The following is a 26,288-nucleotide window of genomic DNA, read 5'->3' on the forward strand; positions in this document are numbered from 1 at the left end:
TGCCTACCTGCCAACAGGCTGGGTTGTGCATGTTATCTCATTTAGCATTCCAACTAGACCCAGCAAGTATAACCAGCTCCACTTTTACAAATAAGCAAGTGGTGGTTGGCAAGACATTACAGTAACTTATCCCGAGTCCTGTACTATGGCTGAAACTCTCACTCTCAACTGCTGAAACTTTCTGGAGTAAAGACTCAATAAAAATTAAAAGCTTCTCAGTCAGCCAGGCACTTGTAACCATACTTCCTTCCAGTGTTTCCTCTAGTGCTTTTTGTTTTGTAGTCTTTGACAATTCACTTAAGAAATAAAGCAAATGTTCTGTTTTCTGTATTTTCCTCTTTCAGAACACCAAAAACATTAATTAGAGGAAATGTTGTTGGGAGGAGGAATGGGGGTGCACATACACACATATCAGACACTGCTTTAAACACAAGGACTCACAACAAATCTAGAAGGTGGATTTTCCTGTTTCCTCCCATTTTGCGGGTGAGTAAACTGAGATAAGTCGAAGATCCTGCTCCCCAAAGTGTCTGAAGGCTCAAGCCGTTTCATACATCACAATACTGTCTCTGAACTTGACACTGCTAGTCAGAAACACAAGATCAAACTTCTTCCGGGAGTAATGGGTGATTAAAACCATACAGGTTTCATTTTGTCTTCCAAATGCTATTACCCAACTGACTGCCAAAGAGAAGAGGAAATGGAAAAAGACTGAAAATCCCTGATTTCAGGTTTGCACAACAAAGCTATACAGGGGAAAGCGTAAGGGAAGGCAGGTAAGGGAAGGCAGAAGTGCAGAAAGGTGGCTGGGATGTGGTTCGTGGGTAGAAAGCTCACAGGAGGCTACAGGCTCCATCCCCAACATCATCAATCAATAGAAAGAAATAAAGCAAACTAAGAACGAAGGAAGTAAAGGTAGAAAGGAGCGCCTCAAGCTGCCCTTTTAACCTTCATATATTAGTGTGTGCTCATTAAAAAGACAGCCTGACAGATCTGAAAATGGCTGAATCAATAAGCTCCTTCTCTACAGGACCTCAGCAGCTGTGAACCCAGCAGTACACACTCTGCATTGTAAGAGGTTAACCGGAGCCACCTCACAGCAATCGCCACTCATGCAACGCTTTACTCACAGGGACCTGAGAGAAAACATTCTCATGAACTGACAGGATGATTAGGAACTGCAAGTCAAAATCTAGTGACTGGTATCCACAGCAGGACACGGCAAAAGGAACATCACTGTATGTTCAAGAGAAAGGACGGTTCTGAAGAGAGAAGATGAACACAGTTTTGGACTTGTCTGAGTTAGAATTGTCTAAAAGACTGTCAATTCACAAAACAGTTGAAAACAAGTCTCGTGTATTTGACCCCATGTTCATAGAAACATCATTCACAACAGCTTTAAGGCGGAAGCAACCCAGAGGTCTGTCTACAGACAAGCAGATGAACGATGACAACAAAGGCCCACGTGCACAGCAGAATGCTATTCATTATGAAAAGTGAAGGAAATGCTCACATGTGAAACTATGGTTTGAGAACACACTTCACATTTAAATGAAATACAGCACTTACACAATGGCTAACATATACTCCTGGTGTTATTTACGTGAGGTGCAGGAAAGGCCGAATGGAATGCTGGGTGGGGAAGAAAACCGTGCAGTTACTGTTTAGTTAGTACAGAGTTTCCACTTCCAAGACAAGAGTTCTGGAGACCTCCTGCACCACAAACACTGTTCGAAGGTTAGCATGCCAATTTTTATGTTATGTTTTACCAGGGTTTCTTTTTTAAAAAAAAAAGTTAAAGTAGCAGGTCAAGATGTGGTACACATTTATAGAGTTTGCCTGACTAGAAACCTCTTGGGTCACGTTATTCCATTAACAAAATGATCACAGAGTCTTGTTTGACTCCGATGCATGACTCAGGTCTAACCTACCACTGTCAAGCAAGAATCCTCAGGCACTTCCGACCACCGAGGGCCAGAAACTCATCATCCTGGGGCAGCTCTTTACTAGGGCATTTTGAAAAAAGTCTCACTGTGGCAGGAAATAAGGGAAAGAGGAAAGAAATATGTCACCAAGATCTCCAACAATGCCCTCACGCCTGGAAGCCACAAGTCCTAATCATCCCTTTAAGAGGCTCTGACTTCACAAAATAAACACCAAAGGAGGACAAAAAAGCAAGCTGGGCATCAAACTTCTAAAAAATCAGTTTCACTGAGCAACAGGTCCCTATACAAGAATTTTCTCACCACAGCACCGTTTATAAACTTATCTGCCAAACAATAATATACAATTCCATCATTTACGGAGCACAATTTCAAATTTAACGTAATCTTTCTTTCCATTAGGCAAACACCATTACATTAGCTTATAATATTACTTTGTTCCTAAAGAGAAAAAAAACCTTCATCGGCATTAATGAAGAGTTAAATGTGCACTTTATAGTTAAGAAATGTGTCATGAATAAAACATTTAAATAGATAACATTTGAAATATAAATAACCAATGAAAATGAAAAAAAAATAGAAACAACTAGAAATACCAGTTTTTGCAAGTTACAGGGAGCATTCTAACAATGAAGCCACAGAACAACAGCAAAGCACTCGGATAAGACCCTGTGTCCCTGCCATTTAATAAAGTGCTTTGCAATTTTCCAGCTCTCCAGCACAAGGATCCACTTATGGTGTATTCCTTAGGTTAGATTTTCAATGTACATGAAGTTTAATCTTACGAAGCCCCAAAGCAACTAGTAAACATTTACTGACTGTCTGGGTATACTGACTCTCATGGGAACTCAGAGGCACACAAAGAGGCAAATAAGAGAATGCGGGGTAGGTTCAGCTGGCTGTGGCAATGCAGAGGAGAGCTCTGAAAGCTATCCTGCTATAAATTAATGTCAAGCCACTTTCACATCTAGAATCTGAAAGGCTCAAAGCATCAAGCCATGCAAAAGTTCCTGAGGCAAAATACTACAAGTAAACTGCACACCCCAGAGACTGTGGCTATAAACTTGTTATTGCAAGCCTTTAGGAAGATAAGATAGTTTCCATTTCTCTGAAGCAGACCTGAGCAATCAAATAACACCAAACTAGGAATGTGCCTGATACTGCAGCCATGGCTAGTGAGGTCACAGATCTTAAAGGAGGATTAAGCCACTTCCTAAACCAGTATAAATCCCTAACTGCAAGTTAAACACGCAGTGATTACATGAATGACCTAGAATTAATCTAAAATAACATTTTAAGAATAGTGTCAAGTCAGTTGAGATCCAAAATACCTGTAGCAGTGAAGAGTGACTAAAATATGCATCTTTCTTATACAATAAATGCATAGTCTATAGATTTTAAAGATTAAGCAGAAGAAAAGACTATCAGAAGGAAAGAGGAAACAGAAACTGTGCCCAGGTCCAAGTCTTAGTCAACGCAATTCCGCCTCAGGGTTTCAGCCATAAATAACCTCACTGCACAGTCTGCTCGGCTGCACCCACCTTGAGAACTTGCTGACAACAAAACTCTCCACAAGGGCAGGGATGGGTGGATAAATTCTGACTTAAATGTGGCTGGAAATAACAATGACCGAAGGTAAAACAGAAGACAGGCGAGCTACGGTGGCCCCCAAGGGACTTCAACAGCTTTTACAGGCCTGACTCCACAGAGTGGTGTGTCGTTCCTAAACCAGCACACAATGGGAGAACATGGAGTCTGGAATCGGAAGTGTGAAACTGTTTCACCTCCTAAACCCAAATTTCCTTAGGTCTAACGTGAAATGAAACCAAATCACGTATCATTCAGGAGCTTTCAAACCATGGAGGAGTGGAAGTTTGGGAGAAAAAGAGTGCAGTGTACAAGTGCACGTGCATATGTGTACATGGAACCCAAGGGTTAAATGTGAAGTATCAACTTTGGTGGTGGTGAAGTATATGTGTGTTTTGAGACAGGCTCTCTCAGTGGAACCTGAGGCTTGCCAGCTAGATCAGGCTGTCTGGCCAGTGAGCCCCAGGAATCCTCCTGTCCACATCCCCAACACAGGATTACAAAGCATATACTAGCAGGCCAAGTTTTTGACATAGATGCTGAGGACTGGTCCCACGTTTCCAGAGTGAGCACTTTATCAACTGGGCCATCTCCCCAGCACATCGCCCTTCCTTATCTGGGTCCTCTGCAGGAATAACCAGTGCTCTTTAAGCACCCACCTAGCCTTCCCTCCAGCCCCCGGGGCAAGGTTTCTTAAAAGTCTTTCCATGTATGACTCTTCTCACATAGAAGTGTATACAATCTAGTACATATAGTGATTTAAGTCAGATACATAAATCAAACACTGACAAATAATAAAACATAAAGAATTTTTTTTCTTTTTAAGATAAGGTCTCACTATGTAGTCCTGGCTATCCTGGAAGACACTACGTATACCAGGGTGGCCTTGAACTCAACGAAGATGTGCTAATTTCTGCCTCCCAAAGGACTAAAGGACATAAAGCACAGAAAGCAATTTTAAAAATAACTCCTTAATACACATTTATCACTTACTAAAGACCAAAGCACGTTTTTTTTTTTTTTCTTGGTTATTCTTCATCAATAATTAAGTCCTGGCAGAAGATCTGATACCATAGGACACAATGTCTTCAATGTTTTTCAAAGTTGATCAATATTTTGATTTTTTTTCTTTTCTTTTTTTCGGAGCTGGGGACCAAACCCAGGGCCTTGCACTTGCTAGGCAAGCGCTCTACCACTGAGCTAAATCCCCAACCCCGATATTTTGATTTTTTTTAATCATCAGAACTGAGACTGCCACATCACATAAACACATAGTTCAAAATAGCAGGAACAGCTTATATATATTACATAATAGGTAATTTTGTCTAAGCAAAATACCTACCCCATTACAGATACTTACAATGACTTTTGTGAAGACTGTATTGCAACAGAACTTTTAAAACGCTTTTTAAAAGATTACATATTGCTCCCCAAAAAAGCCTAACATAATGTATACTTATATTCCTTAGTGACAAAGCCTTAGATAGAATTTTTATTGTAATATTACTTACATAAATTTTTTTCATTTATTCTAACAATAGTACCAATGTACAAGTAAATGTCAACATTAAAGGGGACTTTTTTTTTATTAAAGATTTAGTCAGTGTTAGAATGTTTAGAACAGCTTTAAAAAAAAGAAAAGAAGGGGTTGGGGATTTAGCTCAGTGGTAGAGCGCTTGCCTAGGAAGCGCAAGGCCCTGGGTTCAGTCCCCAGCTCCGAAAAAAAGAAGCAAAAAAAAAAAAAGAAAAGAAAAAACTAATTATTCCTAGACGTAACTTGGAACTGGTTTGGGCTCCACACTGCCCAACCAGCCTGTCCTTTATACTGTGTACCCAGGAGAACTTCCCAAACCCAACAGCTCCATCACTCCTCTTTTATAGAACACCATTGTTATTAATATCCAAATTAACAGACAAGGCCTAAAGAATCCTAACATCTCCTAAATCACCTCAAAGTCTTCTGTCCATAAACTACCTCAGCCTCAGTGCTAAAGAAACGACTCAGCAGTTAAGAGCGCTTGCTGCTTTCCAGAGAACCCAGTGCTCCCAACAGCCATCTGTAACTCCAGCTCCAAGGGTCCTCTTCTCAGTGCATAACCCCCATACACATATACACATAATTAAAAATTTAAAAATCTTATCCTCTTTGGAACTACTCCAATAAACAAATTTAATAAATTTTAAAATAATGTAATAATTCGATAATAATTTAATAAATTTCACATGTGGCTATTTTATGAGCTGCAAGTATCAATCAATGACAAATCAAACATGATATAACACACAGCTATAATCCCAGCACTTGGGATGCTAAGGCAGGAGAATCACAAGTTCAAGGCCAACCTGGGTCAACAGCAGCAACAACCTACTAAAGCCCTCACCCACATCCGTCCTAGCCAGTCACTTCCTTGCTACCCTCTTTTCACCCTCCACTGTCAAAATAGAAAATGAGCCATTTCCTGAGACACTGTGATGCCTTCCAGTTCTTCTATCATGTGTGCTAACAACTTAAAATGTACTTATTAAACAGTTCCTATAACTCAGAACTAAATGTGCTTGGGTTGGCTGTCTTCATGATCTCTTAAAACCATGAGAGCTCTAGCTCTAACCTGCGGAAAGTAAACATGATTCACAGCCAAAAAGGAAGTAGTTCAACAGCCTTCCCTGCCTCTCTGACTGTCTGGGGAGGCTCTTTAAATGTCCCTTTTTCACCCAGCAGAAGCCGTATTTCCCTCTGAGTGGCAATTCTGCAGTAATCGTTCTCCTTTAGTGTTGCCTGGTTCCTATTCCATTGGTTTTTGTCTTTGCTGTTTCTGCAGTTGAAAGATACCAGAGCTGGTGAGATAGCTCAGGTGGTAAAGACTTGCTGTACAATGAAGAGAATCTAAGCTCATCTTTAGAGAGCATGGTGATACTTGTGTGTAATGTAATGTCAGGGAGGTGAAGCCTGCCAGCCTAGCCTGTCAGTGAGACCCTGTCTCAAATTTAGAAAATAAAAAAAAGCTAATGGCCTTGAAGACACCTGAACATTAACCTCTAACCTATATATACATGAGCGTGCATGTGCGTGCATGCATGCATGCACACGCATGCGCATACACACACACACACACACACACACACACACACACACACACACACACACACTTGCAGTCTTTAGCTTAAAGAGACCATTGCTCTTTAGAAACATCCCAAGGTGGTTGCTAGAAAGTTGGAAAACATTTTGCCCCAACACACATGGCTGTATCCATTGTGAAGTTTCCAAGTGAACACACAAAAGACCAAGTTAACATACAATATACTAGATCTCTCTGCTCTGCCAAAACTGAAAAATAAGTTTCTGCCAGAAAACTAGGAATAATTTTGTTATCTCAAAGGCCAGTAGAGCATAAGCTGGAGGGGTCTGTGGAACCTCAAGGGAGGTACTTGGAAACTGACAGGCCTTCACATGGTCAAAACAAACAGAAATACAGATTTCAGTGTCCACATAGAATGTGAAGCACTGGACCCTCACACAGGCTGGTTTATATGCTGCCCACTGTCTGCTGGAATGGCACAAAGACAAAAGCCGGCAGTTATAGCACATACAGTGTGGCTCCCTGCTGCTGAGGAAAGAAAAGCAGAGAAACTGTCCATCCGTATGACACTGGGTCAGAAAGAGCTGGCATCAGATTTGCTGCACTTGAATGTGAGGTGTCAACAAGTCACTGGGCCAGGAGACCCAGCATGAAGCAGGACAGCTGAATTATCCTGAATTGGGGGTCAGGTGCTGCTTCTGCACCTCCCAACTCCTGTTCCTGTCAGCTTCCTCCAGGTCTCTGCAAGGCCAGGCTTCTCATACTCACTTTCTAGGCCCTGGCCCAAATGTCACCACTTCCTCTGAGATATGGCCCACTTCCCACCCCAAAACATTCTCTATTTCCTCACTACTCTGCTTTCCAACATGAAACCACACTGAAATTATTTATTGACATGTCTAACATCTAAGTATGTTTCTTTTGTCAGGGCAGGGACTGAGCCTTCTTCCCCAAGCCTTTTTCTCTCTTTCCTACTCCTCTTGTCTCCAAAGACTTGAACAGAAGTGAAATAGCTCAACCTGTGTTGGGGAAGTAAAGAGCAGAGAGGAAAAGAAAGAAAAATAATTGGCAAAAATAGGACATCTGGCGCTGGGGATTTAGCTCAGTGGTAGAGCGCTTACCTAGGAAGCGCAAGGCCCTGGGTTCGGTCCCCAGCTCCGAAAAAAAGAACGAAAAAAAAAAAAAGAAAAAAAGAAAAATAGGACATCTACACAGTTTACAAAGCACACGAGCCTTGAGGAGAAGCTCACTGGGAAGGAGAAGCAGTCAGAAGAGGAAAACATGTCTACCCTAAAAGCAAACAGACACAAGAGAAGAGTATTTACTGTGCCTCAGACACCAGAAGACAGTAGGCTGGGGGCATCTGCCAACAAAGAGCTTTTACATAAGTAGGGCAGAAAAAAAAGGTGTCGATACATGACTGAAAGGTGGCTGATGATCTCAAGGGAGCAATCTGGAGTGCAAAGATAGCGGTCTGTTTGCAAAGGGTTAAACCATGAGTGGGTGGAAGGAAATGAAAGATTTCAAGACATTTGGCAGCAGACTGAGGAAGTGGAGAAAGGAGGCACCCCCTGGAGCAGTAGTAAGAAGTGGGATCCTAAGTTCTTTTTCTTTTTTCTAGAGAGGATAACCAGTCCAAGTTTAAAATCTTCAACTTCCTTTGTTACCATTCTAGAAAATCCAAAGTAATATAGACCATACCTAATGCCTGACTCACCGGGCGCCCATCTACCTCACAACCCAGCTTCTTTTTCCTCTCTGTATATTGTACAGGATATCCGTCCTACCTCAGAGGCTTTGCATATGCCGTTTCTTCTAGCCAGAAGTCCTTACGTGTGCCTGCATGTGTGTGTACATGTCTGTCAGTGTGCATGGTGGCCAGAAGACAGACACACACACACACACACACACACACACACACACACACACACAGGACAATACATAAGAAAGTCAGAAGACAACTTGCAGGAGTCAGTTTTCTTCTTCCACCATGTGGATTCCAGGTATCAAGCTCAGCTTTCTCAGGCAGCAAGAACCATGTCTACAGATGACACATGCTTCACACACTGAACCCTCCTCACAGATAAACTTTCCTAAACTCTTAGCATAGCCTCTTTCATCTTTCAGATCTTGGTGTACAAAAAACTCACTACCCAGATCCCACTCTCTTCTTACAGCTCCATCTCTGTCTTAAAGCCAACTATATACATCTCTCCTGGCACTCAGCAAAAACACCACAAGCACTTGTGTAACTAAAGGACAGAGTCAGGCCGACTTTGTTTTCACATATCATTATTTACACACACACACACACACACACACACACACACACACACACACACACACACACACACACACACCACACCCCTAAGAGCATTTCTACGGTGCTTGTACATCAGAAGTGGCCTACTTCCTAAAGCCACATCAAGAGGACTTACCATCTATGTTCAGGCCAATTGAACCTATGACCCTTCCCTTCTATGTCCAAGCAGAGTAGAAGGTCTCTGTAAACAAGCAGTTGACAAGCTGTGTATATATTAGTGCCTTCAGACATCAGTTGAGTTTCCCAATGAGGTAACACAGGCACAGTGGTCAGCAAGACAGTCAGAATTTTAGAGTAGCCCCAGCTGAACAAAATCAAGCAATATACAAATTTAGGCAATGCATATCTTTCTTTAGGCTAAGTTATGCAAATTAATCTTAAATGTCCTAAAAAATTATCTTTATAATGCAAATTGCATCTGCCTGCCTTCCTGGGTGGGGCCAAAAATCAGCTTAAAAAACAAGACTTTCCACAGGAAGATACATATTTAGCAGGCTCGCTTTCTCTCTTGCACTCTCGCCCTTGCGCTCTCTTCTCTCTCTCTCTCTGTCTCTCTCTCTCTCTCTCTCTCTGTGTGTGTGTGTCAGACACACCACCAGCACAAACTCTGAAGACATCATTTGACAAACAGGTCTGCCTGTGCCTCTCTGCCAGCAACCTACCAACACAAAAGATTATTTTAAATTCTACTAATTAAAAAATTGCTATAAATTATAGCCCCTCCATGGTCAGAGAAAATTATATTAGCAAGCAAGCCCACAGATATAATCATGGTTAATTGGTGAACTGTCAGTTCTAATAGCCTTAAGCCCTTTACAATGCTATTAAAAACAAATGACAGTTGCATTCATTACAAATTATTCTTATTTCTACTTTATGTAGTCAGACCAGCCTTTGGTTATCCAACATATCTGAAAATGTTACATTTAAAGTTTACTCTTTAGATCTCTCCAGGTAGTCTTTCCACGGGTACAGGTTGCCACTCTTGCCCACTGCCCTCCAGACTTGAGGTTTTCTTTCTCAATCTTAAATGGGAAGACAAGAAAGGACTCAGCTACATGTACTGTGCTGTCAAAGCACAAGAATAGGGCTGGAGAGCTGGACCAGCAAACTAAAAGCACTGGCTGCCCTTCAGAGTACCTGGGTTCGATTCTAAGTGCCAACAGGGTGACTCACCGCAGCATGCAACGGGATCTGACCTCTGCAGGCTCCTGCACGCACACAGTGCACAAAAGATCACGAAGCAAAACACACATGACATACATAGTAATAAATAAATCTCCTTTATCAAGATGGCTGTTCCTACCACACATTCTTTTATTCTTTTCTTTCTCTCACTAAGGAGAAAGGAGGTTGTTTTTGTGTGCTTTCTTGCTGTTTTCCAGACAGTCTCAGGCAACCTGGGCCTGCTCAAACTCTCTGTAGCTGAGAATGGCCTTGACCTCTTCTTTCCTGCCTCCATTTCCCAAGTGCTATGATTATAGGCGTACGACATTACTGTGCCCAACTTATCTTAAATTCAATACACTTGTCCAACGAGAATATCACTAAGAATGAAATACACTTAGAGTACACATATATCTATGTGTGCACACACACAATTAGGAAAAAAGACTGTCTATAATTTTTGGTTTGGGCGCTTTTCCAAGATCTTGCTCTCCAAGATCTTGCTTCAGGAGAGTATGATAGAAAACACAGAGCAGTAACTGTAGAAAGGGAAACAACAAATTAAATTCCAATCATTCTTTAAGCACCAAGGCTCCCTGGAGCATTATCTCCCTTATAAAATGTTTAATTTTGACATGATTTTACAAACAGGTCTGCCTGTGTCTCTACACTATTGGCTACAAACATGGACTCAAAAGTTAAACAGCACCTTTATGTTGGTCTTCCAAGACGCCCAGTACATTCCTCCCAAATTATATCTTGGCCAACTCCTACAGAAGTTACAGAAAAGCACCTTTCTAATTTTTCATTAAAAAAAAAAACAAAAACAATTTATCCAGCATTTTGCATGCTGTCTACATAACATTCTGCATCAAAGGAAACTGTCTTGGTTAAGCACCAATACAATAAAATAATAGTAATAATAATAATAATAATAATAATAATAATAATATTTTACCCACTGTTAACAGAAATCTTTCAAAATACAATATATCAGGCACTCTCTGTTTGGCATCTTCTGGGGACATGCCACACCATCTTTAAACATTATGAATATAGATTGAGCTTTTAAAAAACTGACCCAAGCATATATTCTAATCATTTTGAAAAGTTAAAAAAATAAAACAATCAGAACAGTGTTACCTCAAAGTCTGTGCCTGCCGCTATATCCAAAATGTTTAGTAGTTCCTCAATCCTCAAATAGTCATAGAGGTTGATACTGTCTCTACCCCACTCTGTGGATAAGCAACAGTCATAACTTCTTGGGTTGGAGAGATGGCTCACTAGTTAAGAGTACTCCCAGAAGACCGGAGTTCAGTTCCCAGCACCCACAGCAGGTAGTTCAAACCCCCTGTAACTCCAGTTCCAGGAGATCCTCCTCTAGTTCAGTGCCATACATTCACATAGATATGCACATCCACATCAATAAAAATAAATCTTTACAGAAACAAAGAAAGGAAGAGGAGCAAGACTAAAATACAACCAATAGATCTATTTTCTACTGGAGGTTTAATAAACTGCCTGTCAGTCTCCTTCAGTTTGGGTTCCAGGCATGAGGGTCTTCCATAACAGTTGTTCTCAACCCCTTCCCTCAGTAAAGAAAAGATCCCTCACTGAATTTCCACTCTAAGGATATACTTCTTTGAATTTGTCCTGAGAAATTCTGCGAACAGCTTCCCATCTTGTCTCTGCCTGCTACACACACAGCAGTCAGCCCCTAAACAAGGTATATGGAACAGCCCGTTCAGCTGCAGTTCCTTCATTTCCCTCATGTTCTACAACACAAGCCTTCTGGCTGCCTTCCTTTACTAGTACCAGCTGCCACACTGTAGGGTGACAACTTCAAACTATAACACTGTTCACCCCAGGTCCCCTCCAGTGTCTCAGACCATTTACTCTGGTTGTGGTCTCACAGTGCTTTATCCTACTATTCTTCAATCACCAAGATAAAAATTAGCCTGGGCCTCCAAGAATGTACCTCCTTGCCCATATTCTCTAACTATGTCTGTCTCTCAGGTTTTCAATCATTGTATTTAATCATGTATTTAATCATTAATCGACTTTAGAACCAGTTACATCATCAGAGAACTTGCTAACTTTAAGACAATTTAAAATGGGTTCTGCTGCACTTTAGGAAAAGCTTACATGAACTTCTTTGCCACCTAATTTGACTCTAGGCATTTCCTGTTTCCTGGTAGAGTCAAGAACTGATAAATGATGGATAAATAAAGCATTTTTTTTTTTTTTTTTTGGTGCCGGGTGAAGGAAAGTGTGGCCCAAGGTAAAAGCTGACCCTGTACAGAATTCAAAGTGCCTCGCAGTTCTTTCATCTGCTCGTTTCACCCAAAAACCTCAAATTTTCCCATCTTCCCCACTCATCCACTAGCCACAGTCCCTGACCTCTTCCTGTTCACAGACTCAAGAGTCTCTGCTTACAAGCTCACCCCAAACTGCCTCACCTCCTCTTGCTCTCTCCCAAGAAGTCTAGGCTCTAATCAGTGCATATAAACAAATCTATCACCCATCTTTTGTACATGCCCACCTCTGCTTCATGCCTTTGCTCATCCTCTATGTCTTCTCTATATCCCAGCCTATATCAGAACACGGGAACTCACACTTTGAAGACTCTTCAAAACCACTGGATGCCAGAAGCAGTGGTGTTTGCCCTGAAGAGCAGCTATTTGAAGGCTAAAGCAAGAGTATTCCTTGAGCCCAAGAGCAAGAGCCCACTCCCATCTTTCTGTGTAAAATGTACACACATTTTCATATCATAGGTCAATCTCAGGTGTTTTCTTAGGAGCCACCCACCTTGTATTAAATTTAGGGCAATTATCACAAAAACAAACCAAAAGCAATTCTAAGAGCCACAAGTGGTGGCATATACCTTTAATCCCAGCAGTTAATCCCAAGAGACAGACAGATCTCTGTGAGTTCAAGGCCAGTCAGAACTACATAGTGACCCTGTTTCAAGAAGGAAAAAGAAGACAGATGGACGGCGGACAGACAGACAGGACCCCTTACTCAGACCTAGAGTTCACCTATTTGGCTAGCTTAGCTGGTCAGCAAGCATCAGCACTGGGATTACAAGCAGGCACCACTGCATCCAGTCTTTTATGGGTGCTGGGGCTCAGACTCAGGTTCTTATGCTTGAACTGCAAGCACTTAACCTACTCAGCCACCTACCAACTCCACCCCATCACTTTTTTTAAAAGCATCTGAGAAAGGCTCTGAGCAGGTCTAGCTCTCCCCAGAGGCCCCAATAGTCTTACATTTCACATCTGCTGCAGCACCAGTCAAACTGTAAAAGCTATGTATAGCAAGTTTATTTCCATATGGGCTGTGCTTTGGTCACCTGACAAGCACTTAGCAGGCACCAAGAGATGTTTGGGTATCAAGGGTATAAAAAAAGAATGAATTGATTTGTAATATACTAATAAATAAATAAATAAATAAATAAATAAATAAAGCAAGCTATTCTCTAATCTGCAGATTACAAAGGAGACCTCTGAAAGTTTGCAGGAACATTCTACAACAACAAAATGAGACTTACTCATTCTACATGGCATAACCACACCACCAAACCTGGGAACACACTCCAAGTTTTTCTACAAGTCTGCACATTCTATGAAGACAGGGAGGGATTCCTATGTATTTTACTCCATTTGTTCACACTCTATGACTATTATTAGTAAGAGATCAATAAACACTTTAATAAATGGATTAACAAACACACTAAGTAAACCAGTTATGTAGATTTAAAAAATCTCAACAAGTGTCAGCTGTCTTCTGACCAGAGTATACTTAAAAGAATTTTCCTGTTAGCTCCTATCTCTAATCCCAGCACTTGGGAGGCTTAAGGCAGGAGGATCACAAGTTTGAGGCCACATGGTGAGTTCGAGACCACCGTGGACTAGAGGAAGACCCAGTCTCAAAACGACAATGTTTCTTCCTTTTGTTCCTAATGCACATCTTGCTTTGGGACTAAGGGATCTAATCAGAGCACTGAAGAATGACCAGCTGTGAAGAACCACACATCGTAAAACAAATTAGAGGCATCACAAAAGGGAACTTAAGGTTTTATCCTTTCGGACTGCCTCAAATGGCTAAAAGTGTGAGTGTACTTCAAAGGCAAAAGTATACACAGAAATCCTTTTCCTACCCTTGAAACCCCAGCATTATCAACACGGCAGCTGTTTCAAACCAGGTTACCAGAAAGTCTTTGAGACCGGAAGCTACAGTGGCATACCTCGCTGAGGACAAGAAGAGTAAAGCAGAGGAAGTGACAATTGAAAGACTGAAGACAAAGCTTAGCACCAGCATATTAACACCAATGAGTCAGTGTCCTTGTACCTTGCATTGCATAGGAAAAAAATCTCTCACGATCTCTCCCAGAGGTTGATGCCAAGCTCCTGAATCCAAAGGCTTGTCCTACCCCAGCCTCCCGAGCACGGAGATGACAGGGATGTCCCACACACACCTGGCATGGTCAGAGGTCTTTTAAAAGGTAGAGGGCATCGTAGAATCGAGCAGCACTGCCCTCACCCACTCAGACACCAACAGCTCTGCCCCCTTCTGCGATAAGCTGCCTTCCAATTCTAGCCATGCCCGAAGGAAGCATGGTACGGCTGACTGCCTTTAAGTGGGAAAGGCACTAGAGAGCGTAGAGGATTTTTTTTTCTCCTCTACTTACTACTTTATTCCATTTTCCCATTGTTCTACAGTGAAAATAAGCTTTGTGATTAAAAGAGGAAGGGGGAACTGTATTAAAAAAATTCTACCCAGAGAACTAAACATACTAAACAAATCCCTTACTCATCCCCACACACAAAAACCCCTAACATTAAATCTGCCCTGCTGCTCAACACTCGGCAGACGCCCTTAGCCTCTTCTGCCCTGGCTTCCACTGTGTCTAACAATCCATCTATGAAGTTTCTTCACTGCAGCTCTAGTTTACACGTCCTTGGGTTTTCACACACTATGCTTACATTCCTTGCCTGGCTTCTCCACAAAAGCTGCAAAATAACTAACCTAGGTGCTCTCGTTTCTCTCCAGAACAGGAAAGCTGGTGACAGGAATGAACCCCGATATCTCTTTTCTCACTTGGCACCCCTAAGCATGATCTCTCCATTTGAGCACTCCTGGCATTTTGATCCAGGTCAGACTTGGTTATAGGAAGGGCTGTCCTGGGCATTACTGAGTGTTCAAAAGTACATCTAGCTTCTACCCACTAGATACCACCTTCCGCAACAAGATGTACCTTCCAAAACTCCTCAGAAAACAGCAGTATCTCCCTCAGCATGAAACCAAGCTGTTAACCACTAGTCTGAAGGATTCATCAAGATTCCTTCAAGCACCTCTATCCTAGGGCAGGGCTCCAGGTGCCATTAAGCCACGATACATTAGAGAACAGCAGAAGTCGCTTGCTCAACTAGATTCTGCTTAAATAATCCATTCCCTGTCTGCCTGAGACTTCCTGTGTGATTGCTTTTCAAATGATTTATTTTTATTTTTGTGTGCACTGGTGTTTTATTTTGTTTTGCCTGCTCGTATGTCTGTGCGAGGATGTCGGATCCCCTGGAACTGGGGGGTTACAGACAGGAGTGACCACCTGTTAGGAATTGAATCCAGGTCCTCTGGAAGAGTTGCCAGTGCTATTGACCACTCAACCATCTCTCCGGCCTTGTGAAAAGTATTTCTTAAAAATTTCTTTGTACAAATAACGCCTATCTAAGACAACGAATCTAACAGCATATCGTCATCTCACTGAATTATACAGAATGTGTGTCCTCAGTGGGGAAAAAGAAAGCACAGAGAATCTGACAGAAAACACAGATCCTGCCTGGCCTTTGCTAAGCTGTAAATTGTTTCCAATTAGTGCAGTTATCTGTAGTGTTCTCTGTATAAAAATCAGTTTAAATCTACATACATTCTAAGTAGTTGCTTCATTTATATTTCTCTCCAAATATGCATTTGCTACTTCAAGTTATTCAGAATGGTGTCTTTTCGACAGTATCAAAATCTGTAGCTGGAAATGTGCTGTTGAAATCAGTGGGTCTTCTTTAGAATCACTTCTGTTCATCAAGTCAAATCTCTTTAAACTGGTAGCCCTTACAGTTCTCTTTAAAAGCCCTGAGGTTAAGTTCCCTCATGTAATTTAAGGCAAGCACATTCCTGTAAAAGCAACCCTATCCTCAAAACTCTGTGTTTTTTCACTAGCTTTTTATAGCAGGTGCCCGAATTAAAGTATTTTTACAGCCTAACTCCTCCTAGCACCCTAAGTCTGTAAAGGGTGGATACCAAGTGGCCAGAAAGATAATGATCTTCCAGGTGAGACAAACTGATACTAACACCTGCTAAATTACAATAAAATGGAATATGGTTATATGTCAGGGAATGTATTAGCTATTGTACCAATATCTAACTTATTTTTGGTTTCTAGCATCTTTACCCAAAGCCAGTAAAAGGTGTACAGTGAAATGGTATTGAAACAGAGCTAGCTATATTCAACATAAAAGATAACAGAGAAATCTGAGCAATCCCCCCCAAAAAAACCACTAACTGAAATACAGTCTAAGTGCTTAGTTAATAGGATACACAGAAATAAGTTATGATTACTATTCGTAATGGTCACACTCCCTCTAGTATGATGTATCTGTTTCTTTCTACATTATCTAGATCCATACAGAAGAGGCATTTATTCCATTTTATAAAGCATGTTATACCAGAACTATCTATAATGCTGGCTGGAAGTCTCCATTCACCTTCACCACAAAGCACAAAAGATCCTTCAATTAATATATATATTATATATATATACATATATATATATATATATATATATATATCTCATGGATGTTGAAAAACTGGAGTCAGGAATGAAATGACTTTCCACACAAGGCCCCAAATCTAATTTTTTACCTGGTACCCCCATATGATCTCTCAACTTGGGCACTACTGACTGACATTTTTGAACCAGCTCATAGTTGCTTCACACAGCCCCAAATTCCAGTACTTGGAAAACATCAGTCTCCACAATCAAAAGCAATAGGCAACAAAATGTGGTTTTTGGAAAGGAAAGGACAAAAATTTAATCAATGCAAAATGTTCATTTTTTTTAAAAAAAAATGTTTCTTACACCACACATGCCCACACATAACTCAAATATTTTCTCTTTAAACGGGGAAGGCAACACCCAAAGACTAGATAATTGTATCTAATTGTCTCAGCATTCTACTCATTTAACGACCCAAGTTTTTATGCCTCCTTCCCTGAAAAAAGTAATGGTAATTTTATACTACGGTAAATACCTGCGACTGAGCTCTATGTCTGGGGAGGAATTTTAATAGTACGGATACTGATGTATCCAAGCAGAAGCAGAAGACAAGTCACAGTCAGGAATTAAGACTATCAATTAGGGCACAGTCTTGTCCCCGGGAAATCACAGAGAATACACTTCAGAAGGGGACACACAGGCACCTGGCGATAACCACACCTCTGATTTAGTCTCCTTAAAGAACTCCCTTCGTAAACACGCATCCCAGGAGCTTGGGAGTGTCTCCAGAGGGGTGTCTACAGCTTCTGGACGACGGAGGCGGTCGCACAGAAGCGGAGCCAGGAGTTGGGGAGCCACAGACACCAGTCGCAGTTTCGATGAATCCGGTCCCTTCGGGCAGGACCTACAGTCGCCTCTCCCCAGTCCCTTCACCCATGGCCCTCCATCACGCTACGTTCCGGCAAGCTGCGGTTCGGAGTTCCCGGGCGCGCCCCCGCAGTCCCAAACCCTAGAAAGTCCCCCCCCCCCTCAAGAGCCGACCAGGGGTGGACGCTGGCCACGACCCTCGGCGAGCCCTGCGGTCGGGCTGTTGCGGCGCCAGAGGCCATCGGCGCGCAGGCCGCGGGGCCATAAACAGGATGTCGGTGGCGCGGGCCGCTGTTAGCAGAGCGGCCCTCCCCTCATCTCCCGGCAGCCCCGCCGCCTGGAAATCCCCGCCCTGGCGGCCCCGCTGCCCGGTTCCGCGCCCCTCTCACGGTTCCCCGAGCTGGCCACGGCCGTCTCCACCTCCCCACCGTGATACTCACCACTTCCGTGTGCGCCGGGCCGCGCGGCTCCTTGGCGCAGTGTCTGTCTGGGTCCGGCGTCTGGCTGGCAACTCGGCTAGCCTTGCGGGGCCCGGCGTGGACACCCGCGGCTAAGGAGAGGCACGGAGGGGACGAGCAACGCTGGGCGCGGACCCCGCTGCGCGTCAGCAGCTGCCGGCTACTCCGCGGCGGCGGCGGCCTGCGCTCCTGGACGCACCGGCGTCCCGCCCCTCCACCTCACGCCCCGCCCCCGACGGGCCCGCCCCCATTGACTACGCCTCCTTGTCTGGCCCACCTCCCGTGACGTCAGAAGCTGCTCCCACAGTGGGGCAGAGTCAAGACCCAAGCTTGAGGACCCTGGAGTCACCGCCTTCCCGCCACGCCCCCATCCGGGCTCGCTCTCCCGCAAGTGTCCTAGCTCGTTTCCTCTTACCAACTAACTTGTAAGAGCTGAACTCAAACTGGACTTACTGGCACAATTCTTTAATCCCAACACTCCGGGAGGCTAGAGGCAGGTGGATCTCTGTGAGATGTCCTGTCTCCCCACCCCCACCTCTACCCCTACCCCCCCCAAAAAAAGAAAAGATGAAAAGAAAAAGAAAGTGTGAACTCACAAAGGGAATAAGAATTTGCTCGCTGAAGCGACCTGTGCCCTTGAAGGCATTATCCCTGCCCTCTTATGTTTACCTCTGCCTCATCCCAACCACTCCACAGGAGGGTTCCAGAAAGACTTGCCTAGCAAGAACGAAAGTCACTTTGCCAGTTGCTGTGATAAAATATTTCAAAAGCAATTAAAGGAAGAAAAGGTTTGTTACACCATACAGTTGGAGAGAATACAGACCATCATGATGAGAAGTCTGATGACAGAAACTTGAAGTGGAAAATCACATTGCCTGCATGCTCAGGAAGAAGACAGGATGGATTCCCGTGTTAGCTTCTTCCTAGATATTAAATCCAGGACCGCAGTTGATGGAGTGGTTCTGCCCACAGATGAAGTAGATCTTATCTCCGTTAGTTACCCTAATCTAGATAATCCTCAAGGGCATAGCCAAGGGGATAGACTAGTCTACAGAGTCCCTCACAGGACTGTGCAAAGCAAGTCTTCTAGGAGATCCTAATCTAGATAATTCTCAAGGGCATAGCCAAGGGATAACCTAATCTATACAACCCCTCACAGGAATGGCTGGTCTCCTAGGCGATTCTAATTGTTGAATTGACAATTCTACCACAAGGACTTAACCAGAAACGAAACCTCGGGCTTCCACAAGTTTCTTCAGGCCCAGGCTGCATTCTGTGTAAGAGTTCCTTGTAAAGGAGCAGGGGAGACAAACTATGGGAAAGAGTAATAAGAATTAACATCCACTGATACCTAATCTGTGTCCAGGGCTTTTGATTTTTCATTAATCATCTTTCACAGTAGGTTTGTTTAGTCTTATCCTACCCACAAAAAAAGAAAGGAAGGAAGGAAGGAAGGAAGGAAGAAGAAGGAGAAGGAGAAGGAGAAGGAGAAGAAGAAGAAGAGAAGAAGGAGAAGGAGAAGGAGAAGGAGAAGAAGGAGGAGGAGGAGAAGGAGGAGGAGGAGGAGGAGGAGGAGGAGAAGAAGAAGAAGAAGAAGAAGAAGAAGAAGAAGAAGAAGAAGAAGAAGAAGAAGAAGAGAAGAAGGAGAAGGAGAAGGAGAAGAAGAAGGAGAAGAAGAAGAAGAAGAAGAAGAAGAAGAAGAAGAAGAAGAAGAAGAAGAAGAAGAAGAAGAAGAAGAAGAAGAAGAAGAAGGAAAGTGTAGCTCTCAAGTGTCTTTGATTCTGGCTTCTTAAACTTGTAGAGTACTCACCAGAGAAGACCGAACAGACGTGGGTTTAAGCCTATAGAAGGACATTCTTAACTGACCAGCAACTACACTGGGTGTTCAGGATCCCAGTGTAGGCCCAAGCCTTTCTCAAGGTGAGCTATTAAGCACAAAAACCATGTTCTGGGTTGACACACTTCAATTAACAAGAACAGCCTGAAGCAGAACTACAGATGCAAGGTTAGTACACTCAGAGACTTTCCCAGAACTATGGCCTTTGATGGTCTTCCTTGTCATGTTGGGCACATGGGAGTGTCTCTGTGGTGAGTTTTACAGATTGAAGAGCACCTCCATCATGGAGTCAGTTGTGCTAAGGTCTAGCACCCTGTTACAAACCTGTGGTTCTTCTCATGATTTAGTGTGAGGGTGCTCACAAAATTGTCATTAAGTAAAAGGTTTCTAAAGTGTGTGACAGCCCAAAGTTAACTTAGAAATCAAGCATGATGAATCTGAGGTATTTCTAGCCATGCCTACCCGTTGTGTCCAAATATGTCACTGCAGCATTGCTTCTGAACTCTTCTACCTGTAAGTACAGTCACAGCACACACTGCCGGCAAACAATGCCTGAAGCACTGTGTCTCAGGTCCATCTCTTATGAACTGTACTATCTATCTATCTACCTATTACTATATATGCATATATATACATATATATAGAAAGTTTGCTGTTCTTCTAGAAACAGTTGTTATGACAAACACTTTGAGTAGTATTTCTCCTCTTGTTCCACACCATGCACCTGACTGTATATGTTTGGACTGAATTCTGTTAAAATAATTTTTTTAATTGGCTGATTAGAGGCTGAGGAGATGGCAAGATTGTCACCAGTCCTGACAATCTGATTTAATCCCCAGAACCCACATCATGAAACGAAAGATCTGACCACCAAAGTTGTCTTTAAACCTCCATGAGTATGACATCACACATGACTCCCCACCACCACAAATAAATAAAAGTTAAAATTAAATAAAAGTCCTGTTTCACACACACACACACACACACACACACACACACACACACATGTTTATTGTGGGTTTTTTTGTTTTTTTTTTTTTTTGGTTCTTTTTTTCGGAGCTGGGGACCGAACCCAGGGCCTTGGCTTCCTAGGTAAGCGCTCTACCACTGAGCTAAATCCCCAGCCCCTGTGTTTTGACTTTCAATTAGGACAGAACTTCCAGCAATTTCTGAAATGACATAAACATACTTCTGTGATTTCGTGTTATTTGTGCAAAGTGGCATTCTTAGCATCGATGGTGATACAGACAAGTATCCATCAACTCTGAAAGACATCGAAGGTGCTTGAGTTTACAGCATCAAATATTCAGCCAAGACTCAATTCACATTAACAAAACAAAACAAAACAACAAGCAAGCACGTATGTTTTGATTAGTCTTCATCGATTTGACTGAAACTACAGTAATCTAGGAAGAAGGAACATCGGTTGAGAACGTGCCTCCCCCAGATTAGCCTGTAGGCAAGTGTGTGAAGCATTTTCTTGGTTAATGATTGATGAGAGAGGACCAGCCCTATGTAGGCAAGACCCCTATGCGGGTGACCCTGGGTGGAATAAGAAAGCAGACTAAGGAAGCCATAAAAAGCAAACCAGTGAACAGTGCTCCTCAAGGATCTCTGCTTCGTTTCTTGCCTCTAGGTTTCTGCCTTGACTCTCCTCGTACTGGACTCTAATAGGTAAGCTAACATAACCCTTTCCTCCCTCATGTTGTCTTGAGTCAAGTTTTTTATCATAGCAAAGAAAACATCAGTCTGATTAGTGAGAAAACTCACTTTTTTTCATTGATAAATGATAAAATTTTATATATATAATATCAAAAATATTTTTAAATGCAAGTCTTTATTGAAATAGCTAAATACATAGATTCATAGATCCTTAGATCAATATGGTTGCATGGAAATTTTCTCAGGCAAAAAGAGTTTACTTGGGGGCTGGAGAGATGGCTCAGAAGTTAGGAGCGCTGATTGCTCTTCCAGAGGTCCTGAATTCAATCCCCAGCAACCACATGGTAGCTTGCAACCATCCATAATGGGATCAGATGCCATTTTCTGGTGTGTTTTGGGACAGCTACAATGTACTCATATACATAAAGTAAATTAATTCTTTAAAAAAAAATAGTTTCCTTGTGGGGAAAAAAAGTTTGAGAAACCCTGCCTAAAACAAAATTATTCAGGGCAGAAGAGGTGGGTCAGTGGTTAAAAGCACACTGGCTGATCTCCCAGAAGTCCCAGGTTCAATTCCAAGCACCCATATGGCAGCTCACAACTGTTTGTAACTCCAGCTCCAGGGGATACAACACTCTCACACAGAACTCTCACAGAGACATACATGCAGAAAAAAAAAAAAACACCAATTCACATAAAACAAGTAAATCATTAAGACAAACAAAAACAAAACAAACAAACAAGATTATCCTGGAGTTAAAAGTCATCCTGACTGGACAGTGGTAGTGGCCTTTAATCCTAATACTTGAGAGGGAAAGACAGGTGGATCTTCATGAGTTCAAGGTCAGCCAAGTCTACAGAACAAGATCCAAGACAGCCAAAGTTACACAGAGAAACCCTGCCTCAAAACAAAACAGAACAAAACAAAATGAGTCATACTCATGTCTGTCTACAGGCAAATCTTGATCATTTCTGCGCTGGGTATGTATCCAGTCAGCTCAATTCTCTGCATCCCCACTATGTGGTCCAAGCCACCACCCTTGTTCTCTTGAAAAACCACAATCCACCGGTGTGACTTCACTCTAGCCCCTCAATTATTTCTCCAATGCATACTTTTAAATGTTTGTGTCCTTCTACTCTTGTGATCAAGCCACTCCAGCACTTCTACCTAAAATCCTCCCAGGCCATGTGTGTTCAGAGTTCTACACCTTCACATTACTGCTGACAAGGACTGCACACTTATCTGACTCCTCTAACCCTGTTAGATCCTGCTTGATGTCTTAGGGGTTCTGAGAAAGGGATAGTGTGGAGGAGAAAAGAGCATTATAAGCTAAAGTTATTGGCTTTTAGGTTCACCCTCCACCCTTAACCTCCTGTGCTTCTCTAAATGATTTGTGGCTTACTAATAAAAGGTGAGCGGCAGACTAAAGGACTTCCCATGTGCCTCTAGAAGGAGACGAGCTGTCAAAAATCTGGGTGGATCAAACAGGAAGGCATTAGGCCTTGGCACCTGTACTGTAAGTGCTGATGCTCAAGTCTTATCTTGCCCGCCATACTGTGAACACCTTAAGGCTGTTTGCAAAAGTTTCCTTGCCTGTTAAACAGGGATAATACCTTCCTTGTACGGGTTTTGCTAGAGAATTAAAGTAATATGTGCCTGCCATGTGGCATGGGTATAGGAAATTGCAGTGACTTGATTTTATCTGTGCCATAAGGAACAGGTAGACACGACATGAACTCAGACACACGCATAGGAATGAGTTTGCCTTGACTTAGCTGGCATCATGATTTTGAAGGTAGTTCTCCCAGGATGAGGTTTAGCCATCGCATCCTACATGTGCTGATGCCTTCGAGTTCCCCAAATTCAGGAAACTCAACATAATTTTGTGGTAGTTGGGGAACCGTGTTTGCTCTCTCCTCTGAATAGCAGAAAAAATAGATGAACTTGGTCTTTTGTTTTGCTCTGTCTGTCTGTCTATCTGGTCTGTTTCTTGAGACAGAATTTCATTATATAACCCTGGCTGGCCAGGAACTCACTTTGTAGACCAGACTTCGACTCTGCTTCCTGAGTGCCAGGACTTACCAGGCGAGCACTTGGCTCAGTCTCCTATTCTTTTGTGTCTTATTATTTTGTTTTTTCATTGTGGCCCACTGAGCTTAATTCCTGTCGTGTGAACCTAGGTTGGGAGTCATTAATTGAAGCCTGGGTACTTTAGCAGTGGCTACTGCACTGAAGAAAAAGACTCATTCTCCTCAACAAACCTGTTAAGAGTTATAAAGCTGCTCATGAAGTGGACTCCAAAGAGGGCTTCCCTAAAACGATATCCATTCTTCTGTCCCAGACAGGATTCAAAGAAAAACAGACTTTCTGACCTCTAAGTGCTCTTAGGAAAAGTCTGCTCTAGTTCTTTTTCTCTTTGCTAGGACAAAATCCCTAACAAAGGCTACTTAAAGAAGAACAGATTTGTTTTGGCTCATAGTTTGAGAGTATGGCTCATTCGGTTAGGCCGCAAGCCTGTGAGGTGGCTGGTCACATTGTATCTACAGGCAGGAAGCAGAGCCAGTGAGAGGACTAGTCTCATTGTATCCACAATCAGGAAGCAGAGAGCCAGGAATGCAGGTGCTCAGCTTACTGCATCCTTTCTGTGTAGCCTGAGACTGGAATGGTGCAGCTCACAGAGTGGGTCTTATCAGGTAAACTAGAGATTCTCAATGTGTGGGTTGCATTCGATCCCTTTGGGGGTTAAATCACCCTTTCACAGAGATAGCCCAAAACCATCAAGAAACACAGATATTTACTTTCCAATTCATAGGATTAATAAAATTGCAGTTATGAAGTAGCAACAAAAATAATCTTATGAATAGGGGTCACCACATGAGAAACTATATTAAAGGATCCAAGCATTTGGAAGGGTGAGAACCACTGAGCTAATCTAGAAATTCTCACACTCCCAGAGGTTTATCTCCTAGGTGGTTTTAGATCCTGTCCAGTTGACTGTCAAGGAGCAATTCAGTGAACATAGAGAAGTCAGAGATCACATCTTCCACAAGCCATAGGACCTAAGAGAACACAGTATAGTGGTGCTGTGTGGCTGAAAACTGTGAAAAGATAAGTCTTATGCAAAAACTTTTATCCCCTCCCCCAAAAAGTGATTTAGACAACTATAAACAGATTTTTTTTTCTTTTTTTCGGGGCTGGGGACCGAACCCAAGACCTTGCGCTTCCTAGGCAAGCGCTCTACCACTGAGCCAAATCCCCAACCCCACAGATTTATTTTTAAGCGATCTCTTTTTTTCTTTGAAGAATCAGCCCAGGGCAGGTTTCTCAACCTTAGTATATGTTGGGCCTGGAAATGCCTCTCAGGAAAAGACTATTTTATGCATCAGTAGATACTTACCAGCATCTCTGATATCTGCTTTCTAGTTACCAGAAATGAAACCCGCCCTCACTCTCTCTACCCTCTAGCTCCAACTCTCCTCCTGCTCCAGCTGTGGCAACCAAATACATCTCCAGAAATCACCTAATGTTCTTTGTGGGTCAAAATTGTCTCCCCTGCTACTTGAGAAGCACTAAAATGGGAATAATATGGACAATGGATTAGAAGGCATGACCAATTTCACTAGGAAATCATCAAAAACAGTAGTAATAACCATCCAAACATACATACACAATTCCACACATAGTTTCACTCCAAAGAGCATTTGCTCATTAATCTATTATCCTGTCAAAATCATTATCAAGGTAACAATGGCAAACAATGATGTTTTCTATTAAAAGGTTGTACAGAAAAAAGAAAAACACTCAACAACGGAGACTCTGTTGTGCAAATCATAAAAGCAAAGTGCTGGAGAGATGACTCAGCAAACAAGAGCCTGTTCTTCCACAGGACCCAGGTTCAATTCCTAGCCACCATGTGGTGGCTCACAGTCACCCCTAGAGCTCTAGGGGATCTGATACCTTCTTCTGACCTCCACCAGCACCAAGTGTACACATGACACACAGGCATATGGCATATATGTAGGTGAAACCCTCAAACAAATGAAAATAAATTTAAAATATTTTTGTTTAGTTATAAAGAGTTAGAAACTGAAGAAAAATAAAACTACCCACATACTCACAATTCAACATAAATATGGCCTCTCCTCATTATCAGTCCATTAAGCACATTTTTCATCTATGTATACTCACGGATACATATAATTCTACATTTTCTTAAACTTCAATTTACAAGCATATGGTCATGCTTCTGTGTATCATCACAACTAATGCACCACCATAGGCAAGTAGCTTTTAAACACCAATTATGAAATGTAATATGTAAATAGTCACTTTCAGAGAGAGTCACAGAAAAAAAAGTTATTGGGTTAAATGGGTTACACAGTTTTAGATTTTCCCAATCATAGGTTAATACTGACAAATTATGCAGTTTTCACAAATGTGCCATGCTCTCAAATATACACAGTGTCAAGTTCAGCAATAGTGAGCATCCTGACTTGTAAAATGGCTTACATCTTTATCATTTTAAAAAGAACTTTTTTGTTTGATTTTGGAGTTTCCCTGATTATTAAAGAGATCAATAATTATGTATTTTCTC

At 42.3% G+C, this 26,288-nt stretch overlaps 1 protein-coding gene across 4 annotated transcripts in view; it reads right to left on the reverse strand.

Moving 5' to 3' along the window:
* Positions 1 to 18,317, reverse strand: part of Jak1 (Janus kinase 1) — a 108,602-nt gene extending 90,285 nt beyond the window's left edge. The window contains exon 1 of one of the 4 annotated variants that reach the window (XM_006238452.5): positions 18,177 to 18,317. The gene's annotated coding sequence lies outside the window, so the exon portion shown is untranslated. Of the gene's footprint in view, positions 1 to 9,045; positions 9,404 to 10,806; positions 10,869 to 17,589; positions 17,930 to 18,176 lie in introns of those variants that run through there. The other 3 variants (XM_063288511.1, XM_063288512.1, NM_053466.1) reach the window with 3 other exon arrangements.
* Between the last annotated feature and the right edge of the window lie 7,971 nt (positions 18,318 to 26,288).

This window comes from Rattus norvegicus, chromosome 5 (genome assembly GCF_036323735.1).
Source record: "Rattus norvegicus strain BN/NHsdMcwi chromosome 5, GRCr8, whole genome shotgun sequence".
NCBI classification, from domain to species: Eukaryota; Metazoa; Chordata; class Mammalia; order Rodentia; family Muridae; genus Rattus; species Rattus norvegicus.